Consider the following 24,083-nt stretch of genomic DNA (forward strand, 5'->3'; position numbering starts at 1 on the left):
GTGTTGAGAAGCTCGCTTGCAGCTGTTACATCGGCTTGCCTTCTGTCTAGCTCACACTGAGAGGCTGAGCGGAAAATGTTGTTTCTTTTGTGCACTTATGTCTCCCAGGCACTTAGAGCAATGCCAGACACACAATAGGTACTCAATAAATATGTGATGAATGAATGAATGAATGAATGAATCCACAACACCTCTCTTATTCCCATGCTGGCTTTGTTCATCAGTTTTACAGACAAAATTCTTTTGGCAGTGACAACTAGCAAGGGAAAAACATTTTTCAATGGATAAAACTTTGGGCTAAAAATGTGTGTTGCTGCCAGTGAGATCCATGAAGTCCAAGAGACCTAAGAACACAGGCTGAGGGGATGAACGGGGTCCCAAGTCAGACGAACAGCCCCCTACAGGCTCGTGACTAGACCCCTGATCAGTTCCTCCTCTTCCTTCCCTCCTGGGCCAGGAACAGACAATCTATCATCCTCTGCCTGTGCTGGACAGGGCACGATGGTCTTCATGCTCTGTGAAAGGAAACTCTCCCATCTGTGTGTGATTCCAGAGTAGCTGTTTTCCCTCCATACATCATTTTGTTTGGCTTGCCGACTCTTAAAGTTGGTTTCACTTTTCCTGATAATGAAGGAAACACGCCATAAGAATAAGATTTAGGGAACTGTAAAGACATAGCAAAGAAATAGATGCCCAAAGCCTTGAGGTTCTCCAGGTTTATAAAAGATACCTTCCCTATCTTGTTTCTCTGCTTGTAAATGCAAGGTTCGGAGAGTCGCCATTAATATTTCGGTGCGGTTCTTTTTCATCTTTTTTTCTATGTGTATGAATTCGGTTGAAATACAGAAAGCTGCCCACGTTCAACCATTACTGACCCACAAAATGGCCGTTTTATATGGTTTAACTCAGTAATTCAGAGTGGAAGCCACACTGCGTATATAATTTTACCCTGTATTCTTCTCCCTTGTCATTGCAACAGCACCACTTGCCCGCGTATTTGCTGGGGCTTCAGCCCTTCAGGAGTTTGCATTAACATACAAATAATTGATGAGCATTAGCATCTCAGCTGGGAGCCCAGCTCTGAAACAGTCCACATGGTGCCCAGACTTCCTGAGCCTTGCTGTGAATGCCGATCCTCAGTGATCCTTCCAGGAAACTCTTCCTGTAAATGCCCCCAGCCAATTGCCTGTGTCTGGTGCTGGGCACCAGATTTCTTCCGAACCCAGCAGCTTCCGGGAATACACTAATAACTGTGTCCAATTGGGCATCTCGCATTCCTTTTGCCTGAATCTGGCCCATTACCAGTGATGCTATTGGGTTTGTGGCATACCTTCCTCTCCAACGAAATGACCCTCTTTGGTTTTGTGTGTGTTTCTTTTTTTTTTTTTTTCTTTTTTAAGATTTTATTTATTTATTTGACACAAGTAAGAGATCACAAGTAGGCAGAGAGGCAGGCAGAGAGAAGGGAGGCTCCCCTCTGAGGGGCTCAATCCCAGGACCCTGGGATCACAACCTGAGCAGAAAACAGAGGCTTTAACCCACTGAGCCACCCAGGCACCCCTGTGTGTGTGTTTCTTGTTGTTTAGTGATTTCTGGGCCAGGAACAGTTGACCAGCACTACTAAAAGAGCGAGCTGGGGTTTTTTTGGGTGTTTTTGTTTGTTTGTTTGTTTGTTTCTGGTTTTGGTTATCAACAGGAGGGCTGCTCTTAGGGCCCTGGATTTCTCTTAGCAAACATCATCAGGACTATCGGCCTTGTATCTTTTCATCGCAACAAAGTTCTGAGGAGTCCATGGACCAGGTAGTTCCATTATGTTGTGATTCTGACTCCAACATGATTATGCAGGAAGAATCATCTATGTCCGGACTGGCCTCCTCATCTGAGACTTGGGCTGGCCTTACCCTCTGATGAAGCCTCTACTTGCTCTCGATTTGGCTGGGTTCAACCACATAGACTAAGAAGGTTATGTGTCCATCCAAAAGCTTCATATCCATAAAGTTTGGGAGCTTAGGACCGAAGATCAGTTGTCACCACTGATAATAACATCATGTCACTCCAGGTGCAACAGCGAAAAAGAATGGACTTTAACATTTTGGCTCCAACACTAAAATAGTAACAGGAGACCAGAACATTTAAAAGCAATCTGCAGCCTACAAAAACATCAAAGGGTAGAGATAATAAAGCAAAAAAGGACACAAAATGAAATGATAGGTGGTTTCTCTTCTGATCAATACATGGTAAGCTGCCACACAGAGAAGCAAAACCTAATACCCTGGTTTTGAGGTCAGACCAACTGTATTCAGTCCTGACCCTGTATCTTACTAGCTCTGAATGGCTCCTAGATTATTTCCTCTTCTGTAAAACTGAGCCAGAAACAAGCATCCTAGATAGTGACTGTAAGGATTAAAGACACAATATCAAGCACACTTGAGCTTAACAATAGTAATTATTGTTATTATTATGATTAGACTTTCACAAAACTTCACAAATTTTTAATTTGGTCTTTTAATGTTTATTATCACAAACACAACAGTGTGACAGTAATAGGTCAACTTTGTTTCTTGGGTTATTTTTATATATTTTTTAGTAATAAACTTAAAAAGAGGAACTAACCTCACTACCCTCCAAAACTGAACTATTTATATTTTCCCATATTTCCTTCTAGTCTGGGCGAATGCGTAGACATAATCTTTATGCATCATATTTGTGTTTTCGTCTCCACCCCTCCCCCCAACCCCCGCAACATTGTATTTTAAGTTTTCCCCTGTTGCATTATGGTCTAGCTTATTATAAACTAGTTATTATTTCAACAAACATACCATAACCTAACTAATCATTCCACTCTTTGACTATTTGGGAGCGTTCATTTGTATCCAGTTTGGGGACTATTCTCTCCTTTTATTCCTGCTTCTGTTATGGTGATGGAAATGCACGGTTTTTAAACGACTTAGGTCTTTTTTTCCCCTTAGATGTGCAGATATTTTTGAGTTCGAACTTAGAGCACTGTTTAAGCTCACGACTGTTGCACGTGTGGAAGAAGATAGTTTCAGCCTAGTTTGTGGTGGAAGGCAAACTGAGACCTAACTCCAAAAATTCCCATGTCCATTAATTTACGCTTCCTCATATTAGCACTTGGCAAACTGGTTTGCAGATGACAGATAACTGAGGAAGGCACTCACAAAATGGATTTTTAAAGTGGATTAAACATGTTCAAGTGTTTTATTTCATTCAGTCCCCACATTCTGCCCAGATCCAAGTGATGGGTTTTCTTGTTACTGGAAGCACAGAGAGGGTATGGCGCTTGGCCCAGATCACACAGCGGAGAAGGCAGAGAACGCCCTTCGAGGACTCCGAATCCCCAGCTTTCTTCCTAAGCTTTTAAAAAAGGGCCCTCAGACCCCCCCCCCTCCGCCCGAAACCGTCGAGAACAAAGCGGGGGCTGAGCGTCCCGCGGGACTCCGCCGGGCTCTGCCGGGGGCGTCGCCGGCCACACCGGGAGACTCCTCCTCCCCGGCACTCGGGCCCCGCCCGGCTCCGAGCATGCCCAGTGAACTCCCCGTCCTTCGCAGTGGGGCTCTGGACCTAAGCCGCGGCTCCAGGTTTTGCGAGCGACCAAAGGGCCGGGCAGGGCTCGGGGCGGGTCCTGTTCCTAGGACTCCTTGACTCCGTCGGAATTCCCCCCGACGCGACGCTCAGGCGGCGCCCGCTTGCAGTGGCGCTCCCCGGGGACAAGGACCTAGATGAGGTGCCAGGTGTTCCGGGAGGCTGCCGAATGGCCCTGGGCAGACCGGCCACCTGGACCTCGGGCACCTTAGTCCGGACCGGACGGTTCCAAACATCAGTCCATCCCTCCATTCACATATCCATCCCACAAACAGTTTTTGAGCACTTACTGTGTGCCACGTGCGGGCGTGCAGGAGCTGGGACACTGCAGGGACAGGCAGGGCTGTACAGCTCCAGCCATTCCCTAGGGGAATACACAAGAAGTAAGCAAATGAGAGGAAAAGTCACTTGCCGACCTCATCTCCTACTACTCTGTCCTTGCCAAAGCCTAACTAGTATTGTACCTTTAGTGTCTTTGCAAAAGTCGTTCCCTCCGTGGGGCTGAAACCTTCTCAGTGTCACTCTCACTGGCTGATCAGTCCACCTCACTGAAAACCGTACTCCCTAGACTTTCGTCTCCTTACCCTGTCCTTTTTCCCCCTTTAAGGATTTATAATCTAATATACTATATAGCTTGCTTATTTACATGTTTATTGTCTGTTGCTTGACCCCTTTCCCTAAATTCCACCAGGGGACAGGATTTTTGCCTATTTGTAAACCGTGCCTGAAGAACCGAAGTAGACGATCGATAATTACTTGTTAAATGAATTAATGGATAGTGATAGCTGTGAAGGAAATAAAACGAGGACATGGAGAATGTCCAGGAACAGGGTGTTAATGTAGTTAGGTGCTGACGCAAGCCTCTCAGACAAGGACATAGGTACAACGAGAAGGTGCCAGCCACTTGAAAAACTGGGCAGAGAAGTCCTACACAGCAAGAGGGGAAAGGCGTGTGCAAATGTCTTGAGGGTGGCCAAGTACTGAGAGTTTGGTGGTCATAAAGGTGCTCATGGGGCTGCAGGAAGGCCGGCGTCGGATGAGGGCGAAGAAGACAGCAAAAGCACAGATGGGAGGAGGAGGGTAAGGGCGGGTAAGAAATATGGGGAAGACGGTTTAAGCCGGCAAACTTACTAGTGGAACGGGACGAGCACTGGTGTGAAAGTCAGCAGGACCCCAGCTGGGCAGGACTCGTCCTCGTTTTAAAGATTTGTTCAACGTGGTCTGTTTGACATTCCTCAGCATAAAATCACTGAGGGCTCGGCACACAGTAGGTACCCAATAAATGGTTATGGAACGAATGCCTGCGTGCCTGCGCGAAGGGACTGGGGGCTGCCAGGAGCTGGGCAGCAGAGCCCCAGCGGCCCTGGGCCGCGCGTCCGAGCGCGCCAGACCGGGGCGGAGCAGGGGCGCCCCGCGGGGCAGCCCCGGCGCCCGCCCCCCGCCCCGCGCGCGGGCCCGTCGCGGCCAGCCCGGCCGGCGGGAGCCGCCCGCGGGCGGCACTGGGCATGCTCAGACGGCGGCCAGGTCGCGCCGCGAGCGAGCTTCCGCGCCGCCCGCTCGCGCGACCTACCTGGGCGCCCCGCGCCCCCGGATGCTGCAGGTACGGGCGGGCGCGACCCCAGCGGACAGAGGCGGGGCGCGGGACTACCGGGGTTGGGGGGCGCGCTCGGCGCCGCCCCGCCCCCACCCGTCCCCGAGCGCGCGGCGAGCGCGCGGACGGGCTGGTGGACGCCGCGGCCCCGGGGTCCCGACGCCACGTCGGGGCGGGGAGGGGGCTCCCGGGGTGTGCTCACCTGGCGGGGCCGTGCCGGGAGTGAGCAAGCGGGGCGGGGTGGGGCTCAGTCCCGGGCGGGCGGCCGGGACGCGGCGGCGGCGGCGGCGGGGCGTGGGCGTGCGCTCCGACCCGGGCAGGGGTGGACGTGGCCGGCGAAGCTGGAGGGCCCAGCACCGCGACGACCCCAGCCCGGGGCGCCGAGGGGGCGCACCGCCCGCGGGGAGCCAGCCAAGCGCGGCGGCCAGACCTCGGCTCCCAGGGCGAATCCGCCTCTCGGCTTTCAAAGATGGCATTTCCTGGGCCTGGCACGAACTCCAGCGCCAATAAATCCTCCCCGTTCCGCGGGCGATATGGAATGATTTATCAGGTACCTGCGGTGAGACAGCTGCAGTGGGGGAGTACATGTGAGAACGCCCAGCCCCCCGGAAATTCCCATTTTCAGCAACCTAAACTTACTGAGAAGTTGCGGTTGCCTTAAAAATTCATGGGAAGTTGAGACAACTTGACACCTGGGTTTTCCGAGCTGGTGGAAAGAGCTTGTGACTTGGAAACTGGAGACCTCCTTTCAAGTTGGGCTCCCCCTGCCCAGCTGGTGACCTTGGGCGAGTTGTTTAACCTCTCTGATCTTCGGTTTCCTCCCCTGCAAACAGCCGGTAATAATGCCCACCTCACTGGGTGGTTGGGTGGATTAAGTGGGATAAATTATGTGGAGGTGTTTGGCTCCGTGCCCGGCACAAAGCAAGGGAGCAGTTGGCGTGATGTGAATTTAATTCGTTTAGAGACCCTCGTGGCTCCCATTTGACCAAGAAATTAGAATTACGAAAGCATCTTCAGGGCCCAGTGGCAGAGTGACAGACCCTGTCTTTGTGCCCTGGAGAACTGCAGAAGTCAAGGGTTTTGGAAAAACAATTTAGCCGAATTGTAATCTGAGAGCATCTTAGTTAAAAGCAGTTTTATACATTCAGAAACTCCAGAAGTTGGCAGTTCAGCTTTACTTACAAAAGAGCTGTTTTGCAAGATGATCCATCTTGCAAATGTTTAAAGAGATGATGGGAGGAAGTACAGCCTGGTTAGAAGGATTTCTGTTGGGAAAAGCTTTCCTGATTCTTTAGATCAGGGTTTCTTAACCTCAGCACTGTTAACATTTGGGGTTGGATTGGTTTTTTTGCGGGGCCTGTCCAATGCATTGCAAAATGTTTAGCAGTGTCTCTGGTCTTACCTGGTAGATTCCAGTAGCAATCCTTCTCCCTCAGTTGTGCCAACCAAAAATGTCCTGTCGTGCCCCCCCCCCCCCCGCCAAGTGTCCCTTGGAGGGCAGAATATCTCCTCTCCCCCTTTAGAACCACCTGCTTTCTGTCATTAGCCTACCTGAGTAGGCTGTCGGTCCAGAATTTCATCTTGTGTTTAACCTTCATATAGCCTTATAGAACTGTGCAGAGTGCATCCAGATGGATGGAACTCACTTAATTTTTACAACTCTCCCGTGAGGCCAGTGTTATTCCCATTTTACAAATGAGAAAACTGAGACCTATCATCCAGTATTGGCCCATGTGGGATAGATCTCAGGTTTTCTGCTTCCTTGGGCAGGTCTTTTTCTTCTGCATCAAGCTGCCCTTTATTGTACGGAGACTTTCAAGATGACTTTTCCTGGCAATTAAATCAACACGTAAAGCAGACTGGAAGCTGGAAACCTTTCTGAGATTGACTAGTTGAAAATTAACAGCGGTAAGCTATTATATGACAGAGTAGGTCGTTCTAGTTAAATATTCTAGTTTATAGTGAGTTCCCATAAACCCCACATACACTTAATGGAATACCGATTTGGAGAATTAGAGTAGAATAAAACGTGCCTAATACTCTGTATTGATCCTGAGTTGTCTCTGGTGAATTGCCATCTCCTAAAACTAGGCTCTTATATGCAAATTAGGCATTAGCTGAGGAATGTAAAAGGTCAAATTACTGAAGGCATTTTCCGAGTGGCTTTCTGTTCAGCAAGCATTTATTGAGCTGCTTCTGTAGATCAGGTGCAGCTCTGGGTGGGGATGCTGAGTCGGCCAGTGGATCCCAGCAAACCCAGGATGCCTGGGGGAACTTCACTGCCAGGTGGGGGCAGGTCCTCAGGGACAGCTGGGAGCTAAGAACCTAAGTTAACACAGACTCAAATTCAGGATATCTCACTGCTTCACCACTCCTGTTTTAGACCTCTTCTTTCACATTTTTTTCATGGAGAAGAATTCTGGTAGCTCTTCTCCTCAGGCAAGTGGCAGGAACCTGGACAGAGACAAATCTTACCCCTGAAAGAGTTGGGGTTCCCAGCTGGTAACTGGCCTTAGGGAATTGGGACCAACGACTTGATTGTTGACTGTGAAACTGGGAGGGTTTGCCTAAGGTTGGTTTATTTAAACTGGTTTAGTATCACTGCTATTCTCTCCCACTCTTGCAGAAACTGAGCTAGCAAAGGTAGTTTGGGAAGAGGGACTAACGGTGAGCTTCTGAACCCTCAGTCCAGGCCCAGAAGAGATCTGCCTTCCAGGGTGCACATAACCCACCCACAGGGCTTAGCTTTGGGGATTGGAAGAAGCAAGAAGGACCTGGCTCCCTACCTCCCCACTGAACTCTCAGGGCTTGTGGTAGGTTGAGAGGGGACCTGCGACTTTGACCGTGATCCCAGTGCTCAGCTTCCTTCCACCAGACAGCAGTGGTTCCTGGAAAGCAAGGCCAATCCCCTTTCATCTGTTCCCAGGTCCGTTGCAGGGGCTGGAATGCCAAAGGCACTCTGCACTTGCCCTGGCCTTGATGGGCTCTTGGAAGCAGGGCATCCTGCTGGTGTTGCTTCTCAAGCTTGGGCTCTTCTTACCAACTCTGTTAGAGATGGGCCAGGATCAGGTTAGCGTCCACCCTGCTCGGGTCTCACAGGTGTCTCCTTTCATCTCTTGCAAGAGGGATGAGAGGGAATGCTTTGGTTAGGCCCTTGGCTAAAATCTGATTTAGTTCTGGGTTCCCAGACCCCGAGATCTTGCAACTAGTACCTTCTGCTTATGTGTGCACCTGAAGCTACTTTTGGCCCCACCAGGTGAAACCCAGCTGAGAACACAGATTTCACAGCAAATTCAGACAGTTACTGAGCTGTGTATCAGGTCCTAGGAGATGGAAGTCAGACCCATATCTCGGAAGGATGCATGGTGGAATTGGGAACACAATAATGTGTGTGAACATGTTTGAGGCTCTGTATCTACTTCTCTGTCTCACAGTTACTTTAAAAGAGGGTAAAGCCAGATGCAAGAGAGACCAGTGGAGGCCACCATTCATTCCGGGGGGGGGTCAAGGAACACTATAAAGAGTAGTTGGCTGAATTTTAATTCGGCCTTGAAGGGAGGAAAGATGGTGTTTGGGGAGTGGACATAGCAGCAGGCACTAAGGCCCAGAGACCACGTGTGTATCAGGAGTGGTTACTCTTCCCCAGGTCCCGCTTCCTGTAGTCAGCACACTCTCCTCCGTGTCCCCAGACTCAGGGCGGGGTAAGTGGCCATTCTCCTTGTTCTCCCCAGAGAGAAGTGATGCCGGTGGGTTGTCTTTGAGGCATGAGCACCTTCTGCCAGGGATGCCTTTGGATTTCGTTATGAAACACTGTTATGGCACTTCCTGGCTGCCAGGCACTGTTCTGAGGGCTTTCTAAATATTAATTTAGATTTACCTCCAATCTTGGAGCAACCCTCTGGCTCTGCTTCCTACCGAGGTACTGGCAGCTTGCTGGGTAGGTGGGGGCAGAGTGCCTCTCACCAGTCTGTGTCCCTCTGTGGGCGATGCTCTGATCGCAGGATGGCCTCTCCTACCACTGCGTGCCGGGAAGCAGCCGAGTTGGAGCTGGGATGGAGCACTGGCTGCCATGACCCTCTTTCCATCAGGGGGCCAGCAAGGTTCCGCTGACTACATTTTCTGAACCGAAGACTGGGATCTGTTGTTGGAGAAAGAATGTTTGTGCTGCTACTTCGTGTAAGAGGAGGGCCTGGTTGGAGGTGTTGTTTGGATACTGAGTGAGTGGAATTTTTGAGACAGTATGATGCTTTATGTGGAAAGTTAGGACAGAGGATTTGAAATGGGGAGAGTCCTGGAAAATTCAGGTCCCATGATTTACTGTTAGGATACACAAGGTTTTAGTAAATATTTAAGCGATGTGTAGTTTGGAGTGGATTTTCTGTACTGAGCCCCTTGGTGCCTCAAAAAGGGATAAATAGTACTGTCTAGTCCCAGAAACTTGTTAATTCCTACCAGCCCCACATTACTGATAAGATGAAAAAAAAAAAAAAAAAACTAGGCTCAGAGAGATGGCGTGACCACCCAAAAGGCACGTTGTTCATAAGCAGGAGAGTCAAGATGTGAACCCAAGTCTTTTTCCCGGATAAGTCATGTAACTGTAATATGAGGCTAATAATGGAACCTGTTTCCTTTAAATGGGCCTTTTTTTTTTTTTTTAAGATTTTATTTATTTATTTGATGGAGAGAGATCACAAGTAGGCAGAGAGGCAGGCAGAGAGAGAGAGAGAGGAGGAAGCCGACTCCCTGCTGAGCAGAGAGCCCGATGCGGGACTCGATCCCAGGACCCTGAGATCATGACCTGATGAGCCGAAGGCAGCGGCTGAGCCACCCAGGCGCCCTAAATGGGCCTTTTTAAAGGAGCTAATGAATGAAAACCCACCAGGACAGAACTTGGCACAGCAAAGGTTCCCCCTCTGCTTGCGGTCAGGCCCCTGACCCTCCAGACAGATGCTCTGTTTAGTGTTCAGTGCCAAGAGTCACTGAGGGTGAGTAATGGCCCACTACCAGGACAGGGCTGTGGGGCCCAGCTCTCAGAGCTAAAGGGATATTCCAAGGGGCAGGATCCAGGACCAGAAAGGGACCATGGCCAGCTGGGTGCTGTGTGATGAAGGTACTGGGCTGACTTTGGGATTGGAGTGTAAAGACCTGACCCCCAGCACTTTGCTTCCCTAAGGTGGAGTCAGCCTCAGTCTAGACCCCGGGTGCCTGTAAGTGAAGCAGCAACCAGCTCCATCAGCTATCCCTTGACCCTGACCACTAGCGGGCCTGGAGATAGGATGTGATCGTCAGAGCCCGCTTTCCTCCCACCTGCCCCCTCCTCCGGGCTGGTTATCAAATTCATACATCCCTGCTGTAGAAGATTAGAGTGTCAGGGAGTAGAAGAAACTTCAGTGATGCTCCTGCTGGAGGCTACACTCACCACCAGCACTGTGGTGGACCCTACACACCTTCACACCTGCCTGTCCTCTGCAGCAGAGGTGTCTTCCAGAAACACCTCCTGTTGCTTGGAGAAGAGAAGGATAGACTGACTGATGTTGGTATGTCCTGCTGGGCCAGGGTGAGCAGGCTTTGGTCCCCGCTCCTTACTCCCCTGGAACCTTGTCCCCCCTCCCCCTGCCCGTAAGGTAACTCCTGCTTTGGTTGTTAGCCCATGATTGCACGTGATTTAGGTAAAACGGCCTATTGTAAATGCTCAAGCCTCCGGATCTCTCTCCTTTTACAGTGCTTTCACAGTTGCAGTTTTGCAGTTAATTAGTGTAATTATGTGTATTAGTACCTATCTCCCCAGCAACACGGGGAGCTCTCTGAAGTCAGGGCTGATCTGGCTTTCTTTTCAAAAAAAAGAAAAAAAAAAACCTTTCTCTGAGGCTTATTTTTTTTCTTCCAACTTTTTATTTTGACCTAATTCAGACTTACAGCAAGGTTCTCAGAATAGAACAAAGAACTCTCATATACCCTTCACCCAGATTCTGCAAATGTTACCATTTTATCACATTTATTTTATTCTGCTCTTTATGTATATATATTTTTCTCTTGAGTCATTTGAGCGTTATTTTTAGATTCTCCCTTTCCCTCAAAATACTTCAGTGTATTTCCTAAAGGCAATGACATTCTTCTATATGACTACAGCACAATTTTTAGAATCAAGAAGTCATTACTGAAACAATACAATTATCTAACCTATAGATCTTACTCAGGTTTTTGCCTGTTGTCTGGATAGTGTCCTTTGTAGCAAAGAAACCCCCAGATCATGCATTTCATAAGGTCATCCTTTCTCTTTAATCTCCTTTAAACTGGAATCCTTACTTAGCCTTTCTTTGTCCTTTATGACCTTGACATTTTTGGAAAGCACAGGCCCATTATTGTTTAGAAATGCCCTTCGGGGCACCTGGGTGGCTCAGTGGGTTGAGGCCTCTGCCTTCGGCTCGGGTCATGATCCCAGGGTCCTGGGATCGAGACCCACATCGGGCTCTCTGCTCCATGGGGAGCCTGCTTCCTCCTCTCTCTCTCTCTGCCTGCCTCTCTGCCTACTTGTGATCTCTGTCAAATAAATAAATCAAATCTTTAAAAAAAAAAACAAAAAAAGACATGCTCTTCAACTTGAGTCTGTTTTAACTCACCATTGTGTCCCCAGTTCCCCTGGAACATCAGATGCACTCAGAAAATATTTATTGAATGGAGAGACCATAAGATGGAAGGAGATGGAAGGGAAAAGCAGGTTTTCCAGTTTCCCCTACCGCTACTCCTTTCCTTGTTTAAGGATCTTGTTAGTACCGTCATACTATCTATAGGTTTGAATCATGCTTTTTTTTTTTTTTTTTTTTTTTGAGATTTTATTATTTGACAGACACAGCGAGAGAGGGAACACAAGCAGGGGGAGTAGGAGAGGGAGAAGCAGGCTTCCTGCTGAGGAGGGAGCCCGATGTGGGGCTCGATCCCAGGACCCTGGGATCATGACCTGAGCCGAAGGCAGATGCTTAACGACTGAGCCACCCAGATGCCCCGAATCATGCTATTTTTATAACACAGCTCTCCCCAGAGAAGAGGCTTCATTGGGGGCTAGCGAGCCTGCTGTCCCTGAAGGTGTACCAGTGATGCACCCTGCACCCTGAAGGTGCAGACCCCAGTGATGGATTGGCAGGGGTGCTGGAGAGGAGAGTGGAGAGCATTTGAGGAGGGGCGAGACTCAGCCTGGAGGTCTCTCCCTCCTAGTGTTCAGCACTGTTCTCTGTCTGTAGCTCCTACTTTGCAGGCTTAGGGCCCCAAGAATAAAGCGATGAAAATTCATCACTTAAACCAGAACATTTTGAGATAAAAGTGGGGCTATTAATAATTGCATCTCATGAACTAGCCTCAACTGGGACTGCCCTAGGCAAGTCAGGCGGTGTGGTCACCCTACCCAGATGTGACTCTGAGTTGGAGATCAGCCTGGAAAACTCTAGCACTGGGGATGCTCTGCCTGGATAAAGCAGGGACTACTAACCTTGGCACTGCCTGTCCCACCCCTGTTCAAGGCTCTAATACCTGCGGTCGGTCACACCTCTCTTGCCCCCACTGAAATTTGCTCCTGCTACACCACCCTTATTTTGGCTCTCCCCTCCCCTCCCCTGCACCTTCCTGCCAAAGGGACTACTAGGAGAGCCTGGAAGGTCATTTACATACTGGGGCTGGATGGAGAAGCCGGGACTGGGTCTGTGATAGGTGCACAGGGAGGCCCAACAAGCCAGCGGTGTTTCCCACTGATAAATTCCAATTTAAGAATTTAAGAGCCAGGGTATGTAATTGAGGTGGGCCAGGAGACTAGAGGCTCCCTAGACCTTATCTTTTTTCCCCTCGTGCTCACACTTCCACTCATCTTCCTGCACAAACACCCACGTCCGTCTCATCACCCTCGTTCTGAGATCAGAACCAAGGGACTGGCCTTTGGCAGAGGCAGGGAAGCAGGTGGCACTGGGGACCCAGGCACAAAAGGATGAGCATTGGATGACCAGGAGGTGTAGACAGGGAGTTGGATGCAGAGAAGCCAGGCAGGAAACCAGCGTCTAGGGATTCCGGTAACAAGGTCAACACAAGGCCATTTATCAGGAAGCCTAGACTTGCAGTGCCGTGTCCCCAGATACTCGGGTCAGAGGGGGCAGGCCCGGGGGGGGCTGTATGGTACAGTTCTTTTAACTCATTTTCTCCCTAGCAGAAAAATAACAAGCCCCACCTTCCTGGATTAAAAAGTATCATAGGATAAAACATGAAGGTTTGGCGATGTTTTCTGGGCCGTCCCAGTCATGTGGACTTCATGAACACAGGCCAGGACAGTACAGTATTTTTATAACTCGAGGCATTGGTCGCTTTAATGGCAAAGCCTGTTTGTGAGGACGTGTTCTCGTTCTTCGAATGCAACGTACTAGCACTTACTGAACTTTGGAAAGGTTTTCCAGTTCACTGTGATATGATGTCTTACCAGTTAGAGATATTTTTTTCTCCCTGGTCCAGGCACAGCTACGCGAAAGCTCCTAGTCTGAGGTCATGTTTCCTGTAGGACAGAAGGAATCACACGGTGTCAGAACGGGAAGAGACCTCAGAAGCGGTGTTCCCAGCTCCCTGGTTTCTAGATGGGTAAACTGAGCCCCTGAAAGGCCTGTGGCGGGCTCCACGGCTCCCGTAACCAGTTGGAGGGCATGAACTAGTCCCCACATTTCCACCCCAGATCGTAGGTGTGTCTTCTAGATCTCCTCTGAGGAAGTGGGTGAGACGGACGGCCTCTTTGTCTTGTGAACAGAAAGTTTGTTCGCTGCAGTCAGCAGTGGTATTGGCGTTGAAGCCCGTTCTGCATTTCTGGCTCTTTGACGTGGAAGTTGGCTAGGCTGATTTTCTGTTTCTGTTTTCATATGGAGAATGGTCTGTGTCTTCCACTGAATTTCTGTAGTATATGCTAGGGTGTCTCCGATTTTATCGCATCAGAATCACCTGTTCAGACATGGGCTGCTGGGCCCCACCCCCAGAGTTTCTGATTCCGTGGGTCTGAATCAGACTCAGGAGGGGCCTGCAAACTTGCATTTCTAACAAGGCTCCTGGAGCTGCTGCCGCTCCCCAGACCTGGGACCGTCCTTTGAGGACCGCTACCTCAGGCTCCATGGTCGTTTCAGACAAGTGCCCTGTGGTTTGCAACCAGCTTGTCTCCCCCGGCTTCCTCTCCTGCCCTCCCCTCCCCTCCCCCGCCACCCCCACCAGCCAGCCCACCAGCCCGCCCTGCAGCCAGCTCTCCCCTTCTCCTCCCACACCAGCCAACCTGACCATCCTACTCTCTCCAGGTCTCCTACCTGTCGTCCTCGCCTTGGCTCTCCAGGGGGCCCGTGGCCCCGAGATCCTGAAGCGCCATCCCCTTCCCTGCCCTGTCCTTCACATTCTGGCTTCTCTTCTCTTTCTTCCTCTCCTCCTGTCTGAGAAAATGAGTGTTCCTTTGGCTCAGGCTCGCCTCTCCACGTAGAGCCGAAGGCTGTCCTCCCATCACCTGGGGAAAAAGCCTTCTCTGAGCCCAGCCTCACCTTTAGGTCACCACCCAGTTCCTCCCTTCCCGGCTCCACTGCCAGGCCAGCCGGAGTCATCCTCTATGGCCGCTGAGAAAGATTGGCTCTCACCTCTCAACGCAGACCTCCTGCTCCGTTCTGGGAGTTCAGATTTTCTCTGCCTATAATGAAAGCCATAATTGTTCGAAATTGCAGTAAAATGGACATAAGTGTCCAGCTCAGTGGCCTTAGGTATGGTCACGCTGGTGGGGCACCGTCACCCCCCCATGCATGGCAGAGCTCTTCATCTTACAAAACCAGAGCTCTGTACCCATCAAACACTAACTTCTCAGCCCCCCGCAACCACCCTCTGACTTTGTGTGTTAGAGGATTTGTGACCTCACATACATGGACTCATATAGGATCTGTCATCTCATGACTGGTTTATTTCGCTTAGCATCATGTCCCGTCCCCAAGTTCAGCCATGTTGAAGCAGGTGTGGGAATATCTTTCCTTTTCAGGGAGGAGTCATGTTCCGTTGAAGGCGTGTGCACCACATTTTGTTTATCGTGCACCTGTCAGCGGACACTTAAATTGCTTTCACCTTTTGCCTCTTGCAAGTAATGCTGCCGTGAACACATGTGTACAGAAAGACATCACTTTGACTGATTGGGACTTGCCACCCCAGGCAGGGTGTTTAAGCTACCCCAGCATTCTCCACCAACACTGACCCCTTGACCAACACTGCCCTCGCCGCGATGGTCAGAAACTGCTCGCTCGTCAGCACCAGTGGCTGGTTCTGCTATCTCAGCCCACTGGGTCTCTGTGCTGCGGGCTCATTGCCCCCCCCCCCCATACCAGGGCTTCTATGATGTGGTTCCACAATTCACCCCAACCCCTGCCATGGCTCATTCTTTTTCCTTTATCCTCTGTTCTTATTCATTCTGCACGCTTTCCTGGGTAGACTCCCCTGATGCCATTTTCAGGGGCTCACAGGGCCTGATCATCTCTGGGTGATTTGGGTCATATGTTTATCACATCTGAACATCCCTGCAAGTGTCCGTGGGTGCCTCCTTTTTTTTTCTTTTCTTTTCTTTTCTTTTTTTTTTAAAGATTTTATTTATTCCACTTGAGAGAGACAGAGAGAGCACAAGCAGGGGGAGTAGCAGGCAGAGGTAGAAGGAGAAGCAGGCTCCCTGCTGAGCTGGGAGCCCAACATGGGGCTCCATCCTAGGACCTGGAGATCATGACCTGAGCCGAAGGCAGACGCTTCTGCCTGAGCCACCCAGGTGCCCCCCTCCCCCACAGGTCTCTCTTTCCTTAAAAACGCCCTTTTGGTAAGTGACCAGTCTTCCAGCTTAGAAACCCAGGGTCGCCCTTCACTCACCTGCACACCTGCCCTAGACAGATCCTGCCCCATCACACCTCAGACCTCCCTCCTCCAGCCTGCCCTTCCTTTCTACCCCTCCCCCAACCACCCGCACTCCTGCTAAAACTGGGTTTGTTCCTGTGCTTGTCCCATCTGCCTGTGCTTTTGCTTCCTATCCCCGCCCCCTCCGGCGGCCCCTCCCTCCTTCATATTCCTGCCGAAAAACATTCCACACGAAAGCACCTAAGATCACTCTGTTCCCCACGGATTCCTTCTGGCTTTGCTTCCCCCGTCTCTAACCCCAACCCCACAAGGCATAGGCTCTAAACCAGGGCTTCCCAAGCCTTCGTGTGCTTCTAGGGTGTCTGGGGTGGCCTGCAGTCTGCAAGCTCCGGGGTGGTGTTGAGATGTTGAGAAGCCAGACTCTAGAACAGATCTGTGTCTCACAAATAAAAGTTCTACCGACGTCTTTTCCAATCTATAAATAATGCAAGAAATTTTTAATGTTGGGATCGTTTTACTGTTTTGTATACAGTTAATCTGAACTTTTTTCAATCAAAAAGGCTGACTCACTGTTTCAGGGATGACTCGCCACTTAAAGACATTTTAGAAGATTAAGAAAGGCTACTCTTTTTAAGAATCACCGAACAGGTCAAGTGCGTGAATGTACAGAGGTCACAAAAATGTTCTCCCCATAAAGAGGCACGAACTCAGGATCAGGGCTTTCTCTTAGGAGCTTCTGCAGGGCAGAGACTGGCTCTTAATCAGCTCCATCCCCAGAGCCGGGCCTGGCTCCCCTGAGGATGCTGGCTGAAGGGGAGGAGTCTGGGTCTTCCTCTAAAGAGGAGCTGATTGTGGAAACAGGGTTAGATGGTTGGATGTGGCACGCCCAGGTTGGAAGGGGAGCCCATGCCCCCAGCCCTCCTGGGGAAGATGCTGTCCATCGGAGAAGGAGGGAACGGATTCCTGGCAGCCGGCCCTTGTTCCTGGCTGCCGGCTGGCAGAAACATGCTGTTGGAGGTTTCCCTGGAGCTGGGCTTCAGCCTGGGAGAGGAGGGAGGAGGTCGTGGAGAGCTGAGGGCAAGCAGGCAGGAAGATGCAGCCAGGGTAGCTGGGAGAGTCTGGCTGTGTTTGCCATACCAGGAGGGTCAGGGAAGCAAGTACCACAAGGCAAAGAATCAGGTTCATGGGGGCTTGGGTAGTGGGAAGGCTGTAGGCATTTTGACCAGCCTGCTCCAAAATGTTACCTTCCTTTCACCCAGTACGTCTAAGCTCTGTAGTCTGTCAACAAAGGGTTTTGTGACCTGGCCTCCACCTGCCTCTCCCACTTGTTCTCCTACTTTTCCTCCTTCCTAGGTCCTGGCCGAGTGCAAATGGGCTGCCTCAGCTATAAGCCCCCTTCCAGAGTTTTCTCTTCAAGCCTGCGGGGCTCCTTTTTATTTCTTGGTGCATGGTTGTAAGCGTGCATCTTCTCTGCACCCACTCCCAATCACCCCATGCCCTCATTGAGCTGCTCAGGTTTCCTCATCTCCATACTGGGAATGACAAGTTCCTCCAGCCCACTAGGTCCGGGGCAGTGCTTGTCCTGGTGGCCCGTAATGATTACTTAGGAGCTGCCGGTTTTCACCGGCTGGCGGCCGTCCTCAGTAAGCTGACAGAAGGACCATGGGGACATCCTCCCACAGGTGGAGCCTGAGGTCTCAGCTGGAGAGACCTGTGCCGTGTGGCTCGTCTCCCTGGGCAAGGTGGGGCTGAGGGGGTGCCGCCTTGGGGGTGGACGTGGAGGTCCCTGCGGCTGAGAAGGCAGACGCTGTGGGGGTTGGGTGTCCGCTCATCGCATGGATGTTAAAGATGGCAGCTGGCCACTGTGACAAGGAGGAAGCTGAAGACCAGGGGGAGGTTGGACTGCAGTGGAAAGTGGGGTCCCTCAGACTTCAACGTGCATAGGAGAAGATTCAGGTCCTGTAGGTCTGGGGTGCGGCCTGAAGGTCCGCATTCATTAAATGCCTCCGGGATCAGAGAGGGATGAATGCAGAATGTTCACGAAGAAAGAATGTGTAAACCCTAGGGACTGAAAGAGCAGGAGAAGCAAAAAGCTGAGCGATGGGATAATATTGGACAAGGGAAGTCGAGGACTTGAGGAGTCCTCAAGACCTTAAGTAAAATGCCAGGAATGTCTTCTGAAGAGAGATGCGTCCTCGGGAGGGGCAGCTGCTGGGGATTTGGTCATCAGCTCTGAGAGCCGGACTGCGTGGGAGCCGAGGCTTCTGCCGGGGGGAATGGGAATTTCAGCCAAGCAACCACTGTGTTGATCTGAGATCCGAGAGCAAAACTCCTTTTCTTCTCCCTTCAGGAGAGGACAGGTGCCCAGACCCAGGCAGAGAGACCATAAAGAACGTCAGCTTCAGGAGCCTGGGTAGGAGCCGCAGACTGAGACTCAGCACGCGGCAGGGCTAGAGCAAACTCACAGCACGTTGGCCCTCCCCACAGAAGGGCCCTGTGGGGTGGGGGGGCCCTGCAAGGTGGGCATCCTTCAGCTCCCTGGACCTTCAGAGGGCCCCGTGAGTTGGGGCTAGCCTTGTTTTCCTGAGCCGGAAGTGGCGTCTCAGAGGTTCAGTAACTTGCTCAAAGCCCCCAGTGCTGGGAGGTAGAGGAGCGAGCCTGGGGTCTGTGAGCCGGGGGAGGGTGGGGGGGTAGAGGGGGGTGGGGGGCGGCTCAGGCTTGGAACGGGATTTCTGGGGGAGGAGTGGTTGCTGGTGTGGCTGACAAGTGGGGGGGGGGTGTTGAGAGGGCAGTTGGGGGCAGGCCAGAGGAAGAGGGAGAAGCAGGGTGGGGTGAAAGCCAAAAGGAGTGAGGAGGAGGCGGCCAGACGGAGGTTTAAGTAGTTACACACCCTGGGGGCCAGTGAAATATCAGTTGACCGCTTTTTTTTAAAGTTCTATCAGTTTGATTTTCTTCAGACTCGTTATTGCTCACTATAATTTAGGAAATACAGAAAGTTTGAAAGGATAGGAGAAACTGGTGATTATATTCATGGTCTCGAGTTCCTTTATAATTAAATAGTTGTGTTCACTGTAGATACAATTTTACAACCAGCCCTTTTTGCTTAATAGTCTCACATTTCCCATCTCGTCAGTGTATCATTGTGAAGTCTTCATGGGCTCCGGGGGCTATTTTGTGACTTATTTAACTAGCCCTCTACAGTTGGAAATCAGCTTTTTGGGTTTGTGATTGTCCACATGAAGCGTGGTTGGGAGGAAAATCTCTGCCGCTGACGTCGGTTCATGTCTGGATGAATCCTAACAGTAGGTTCTTAGGAATGGAGTTCGTCAGACCACCTCCCAGCTCTGTTGGGGTGATCTTCTCTTACCACTGACACAAGCCTCCCGAAAGCACGGGCATGAGCCCTGTGGACATTAGTTGTTTGTTCATTCATTGCTGTGTGCATTTCACAAGGATTTCTTTCTTTCTTTTTTTTTTTTTTAGATTTTATTTATTTATTTGACAGATTGTAAGTACGCAGAGGGGCAGGCGGGGGGGCGGTGGGGGGAAGCAGGCTCCCTGCCGAGCAGAGAGCCCGATTCGGGGCTCCATCCCAGGATCCTGAAATCATAGGCCGAAGGCAGAGGCTTAATCCACTGAGCCACCCAGGCACCCCTCCCAAGCGATTCTTGAGCGCCTGTGGGGGCAAGACTCCATTTCCTGTGGCCAGGTCAGGAGAGGAGCCGCTGCCGGCCTCTCTGGCTTGACCGAGACCTGTGGGAGTGTTTGATCACACACGGCGTCTCCGCCCTGCCTGCCCCGCTAAGCAGGGACGGCCTGTGGGTCCAGAAGTAAGCTTGCAGGCCTACGTGGCTGCAGGTCTGGTCATGCTCACCACGAGTGTGGAGGTACCTGCCTTTCCTTCTGTGACGCTTAGCAGCATTTTACCTTCTTTTCATGCCTCCCACAGACTCCTGTTGAGTGCCTCGTGTGTGCTAGGTTCTACTCCAGGGGTGAGGGGTATCTGTTAACTAACGAAGCCCCTGACTTTTAAGGAACCACCAGTCTTGTAGGAGGGGAGGGTGTGGGAATTGAGAAGGGACAATAAATATTTAACACGTCCAGCAGTGATAAGTGGTAAGGAGAAATCTAGAGTGAGGGACACAGAGTGGTGGGAAGACCTCACTGACAGGTAAAATTTAAGCAGACACATGGAAGGAACATGGGTGGAGGATGTCTGAGGGAAGCAGGCTTCCAGTGGTGGGAACGAGCTTAACCTGGGAATGGGCAGGCAGGGGGTTGGAGTGAGAGCCGTGAGGTGTGCTGCACTAGGAGGGCAGGAGATGGGCCTTGAAGCTTAATGAGATCTAGGACCCAGGGTTCACTTTTTTTTTTTTCTTTCATTGGGAGGCTTGGGAGCCAGACAGCCATTCCGGACATTTGAAGCAATTCAGACTAACCTCATACCTTTTTGTTGCTTATCTACAGTGGAGACCCTAAGGCCTATATCTGGTGGGAAAAAGCCCTGGGAGTTGAGACCCAGACTTTGGGAAGTCCTAGCTTTTGTTGGCCCTTTGGGTCTCCCCTTCTGTGCAATGAGGGACTTGAGCTAGGAGATTGGTAAGAAAATGAGGAGTTTTCCAGGGCTAGGACTCAATTAAGTGCCATTAGTTCAGTGCATTAGTTAAATCTTGGTCATTTTAAGTTAAGTGATTGGAATGTGTAGATGAAATTGTTGATAGGTACTTGGTTCTTTCTAAGGTAGCACACAGTGTGCAAGCACAAGCCGGGAGAGGGGCAGAGGGAGAGGATGTTGAGGCAGACTCATCGCTGAGCACGGAGCCCAACACGTGGGCTTGATCCCACAACCCATGAGATCATGACCTGAGCCAAAACTGAGAATTGGATGCCCATCCAAGTAAGCCACCCAGGTGCCCCAGTACATATTTAGTTCTTATTAAGTATAGCCTTTCAGATTTATTTGTTACAAACAGGAGTTGCTCAGCCAGCTATGGGTGCTTGCAGTAATGGTAGGCAGATGGGGATGGAGCATCCCCCCTCCGCCGCCCCAATAGCTTATCCATTCAACCATCCATCCATCTGGCAGTTATCAACCACCTAATGATACCAGGCCCTGGGCTGCCTGTACCACACTGGTGATTTTTAAGAGACCCAGATTCTGCCATGAAGTTCACCGTGTAGTGCAGCAATGCTAATCCTACCAGAGGAGTTATGGTGGGGAGGGAGCCTGGTCAGAAGGGTCAGGGCAACCCCTACCTCACACCATATACAAAAATTAACTCAGAATGGATCAGATGAGCCAAAGTCATAAAACTTATAGGGATTAAAAGAAGAGGTATAACTTCATGGCCTTGAGGTTCATAGTGGATTCTTAGATAGAAGAAAGCATGAGCAAAAGAAAAGTAGATAAATTGTACTTCATCAAAATTTAAAACTTTTGCACATCAATGGAAATTATCAAGAAAGAAAAGACAACCTACAGATTAGGAGAAAATACTTGCAAATCCTCTGTCTGGTAAAGGTTTATTCGGGGTATATAAAGAACTTCTTTAACTCAACCTAAATTAAGATAACCCAATTAAAACTATGGGCAGAGGACTTTGAATAGACATGTCTCTGAAGATCTACACGTGGCCAGTAAGCACATGAAAAGATGCTCAACTTTAGTCATCACGGAAATGCGAATCAGAACCACGATGAGCTGTCACTTCCCACATGCTGGGATGGCTGTCATCAGAAGGAGTAGAAAGTATGGGTGCAGATGTAGAGTGACTAGAACCCTCTTCCCGTGCTGATGGGGATGTGAAATGGTGCGGCCTCCGTAGAAAAGTCTGGTTTCGTCAAGAAGCTATAGACCTGGAATTACCATGTCCCAGCAATTCCACTCCTAGGCATATACCCCAAATAACCGAACCAAGCTCAAATAAATGCTTGTACGGAGATGGTAATTGCAACACTGCTCATAGTAGCTACATGGGAAACCCAGTGTCCCACACAAACAGCTGAACAAAATGTGGTGTCTCTGTACGATGGTATATTATCACCCAGCCCTAAAAAAATGGGATTTTGGTACCTGCTCCAGCATGGAGGAACCTTGAAGATACTGTGCTGAGTGACGGAAGCCAGACACGAAAGGACAAGTGTTGTCTAATTCTATGTATATGAAATATCTAGAGGAGGTAAATTCACAGAGACAAGGTTGAGGTTGCCAGAGATTGGGGGAGGAAAGGAATGACGAGTTATTGCTTAATGGGTACAGAGTTTCTGTTTGGAGTGACAGAAAAGTTCTGGAAATAGTGGTTGGTTGCACAACATTGTGAATGTAATTAATGCCCCTGAATTGTATGCTTTAAAATGGTTAAAATGGCAAATTCTGTGTTCTGTTTATCTTGGCGCAAGAAAGGCGCAGGGAAGCCGCGTGAGGTGGGGAGGTTTGGGAACAGGACTGCCAGGAGTCACTCCGTTTGATTCCCTCGGATTTCCCTCCGCTTCGGGTCCCCTCCAGCTTGGTCCTGGCCGCCTTTAGCCTGGTTCTCTTTTGACGTGGATGTCAAACGAGGGGACTGGTGTGCGGTGTGGGTCATGGGAGATGCCTTCCCGTGCCCTTAAATTCTATCTTTCCCAAGTGTAAAAAGATTGTTCTGTCTGGTGGAAAATATGGAAAAGAGTAAATCTGGCGGTTGTGTGCAAATCCTCATCAATTACCTGCTCATCTGTTTTGCCGTTTTCCTGCAGAGCGGGGGTGGGTGTCTAGTCCCTTCTTGTCACCTTGCTGCCACATATCTTTGGTGCTTTGGCCCTAAAGCAAGGCTCCACTGGGCCCCACTTCCCTGACCTTCGTGGCCGCCCGTGGTCAGATGTTTGACAGTGGGATAATGGGAACAAGGACAACTTAAAAAAAAAAGTGCCGGCTCAGGACAACTCTGTCAGCTGCTTGTTTTCTCTGATGTGCATTCATCTGAGCCGACCCTGCGGGGCAGCTCCTCGGCATTACTGGCCTCTCTTCCCCTCCCAGGTGAGCCGGCTGTGGGCGATGGGGGCCAGTTTGTCCTTCACAGCCGTGGAGCTGGATCCTGCACGGCCTGCATACCTCCCACAGCTCGCTCGAAGAATAGCAAGGTTTCAGTGCCGTCCGGCTGCCCGGGATCCTCCTGGGGACCCAGGCCCCTGGCACACCTCGGATGCCCCATGGCTGTCCTCATGAGATCCTGGGCTTAGGGCCCCACCGTGCAGGGGAAGGGGGAGGAGTCTAGTTGGACTCAAGTTGCCTTAGAAGCCCTGCCGTCCAAGGGCTGCAGTGAACCTGGGCCTCCATCCGGAGTCCTCCGAGTTCGGGGCTCCCTGGAGGCAGGTGCATGGGGAGGGAAATGGAGGGGAGCTGTGTTTGGGACTGGCCTGTCGCTCTCGGGAGCTCCGTGGAAGGAGAGCTGTTGGTCAGAGTTTGGAGAGGCCCAGGCCATACTGAGGGCCTGCCCTCCAGAAATGAGGTGACCTACTCCTGTTCTCCCACTGCTAATAATTAACCCAGAGTGGCTGCCGGGAGCTGGAAGGGCCTGTGGACCTCTCGCCCTCGAACTGCAGCCCACACCTTTTGCACAAAGGAAAGGAAGTCCTACTATGCTTCCTCGGACCCGAGAGACGCGTACCACATTTTAACTCCTCCTCTCATCAGCACGCCCTTGGCGGTCTGAGGGTACTTTGTACCTTTTCTTTAATTTTTTTTCTTTTGAAACACCTGTTCAATCAATGTGTCATCTTAGAGGGAATAGGGTAATAAATACCCAAGTCATTACTCAGGTTTCTGATGTTGCAGACTTAGGGGGAAGAAGTCTTCTGGACCATTTCCTCCTTAAGAGGAAATCTACGAACATGTGAGCTGTGAGGAGTGTTTACAAAGATTATCTCAAAAGGTAAGAAAATACCTTTAGTCAGTACATTACAGAGACTGCAGGGCTTACATGGGGCCTTCTCCCTCCGCTGCCACCGTGAAATCACCTGTAACTCATCTTCCCCGTCG

At 50.6% G+C, this 24,083-nt stretch overlaps 1 protein-coding gene and 1 long non-coding RNA gene across 6 annotated transcripts in view; one reads left to right on the forward strand and one right to left on the reverse strand.

Annotated features, from left to right (window-relative positions):
• Positions 1 to 434: 434 nt before the first annotated feature.
• On the reverse strand, positions 435 to 6,008 carry LOC131813054 (uncharacterized). 3 transcript variants are annotated; one of them, XR_009346589.1, is made up of 4 exons: positions 5,887 to 6,008; positions 5,397 to 5,762; positions 4,735 to 4,852; positions 435 to 3,967 (listed from the first exon to the last, which is right to left on the reverse strand). It is a non-coding gene; the product is annotated as an uncharacterized LOC131813054 (long non-coding RNA). The 3 variants fall into 3 exon arrangements; XR_009346588.1 differs by having other exon boundaries at positions 5,834 to 6,007; XR_009346587.1 differs by lacking the exons at positions 5,397 to 5,762; positions 5,887 to 6,008 and having other exon boundaries at positions 4,735 to 5,052.
• Positions 4,528 to 24,083, forward strand: part of PTPN3 (protein tyrosine phosphatase non-receptor type 3) — a 111,213-nt gene continuing 91,657 nt past the window's right edge. The window contains exon 1 of one of the 3 annotated variants that reach the window (XM_059143169.1): positions 4,528 to 4,683. The gene's annotated coding sequence lies outside the window, so the exon portion shown is untranslated. Of the gene's footprint in view, positions 4,684 to 5,085; positions 5,204 to 5,626; positions 5,745 to 24,083 lie in introns of those variants that run through there. The other 2 variants (XM_059143168.1, XM_059143171.1) reach the window with 2 other exon arrangements.

The sequence above is a fragment of the Mustela lutreola genome, chromosome 12 (genome assembly GCF_030435805.1).
Source record: "Mustela lutreola isolate mMusLut2 chromosome 12, mMusLut2.pri, whole genome shotgun sequence".
NCBI classification, from domain to species: Eukaryota; Metazoa; Chordata; class Mammalia; order Carnivora; family Mustelidae; genus Mustela; species Mustela lutreola.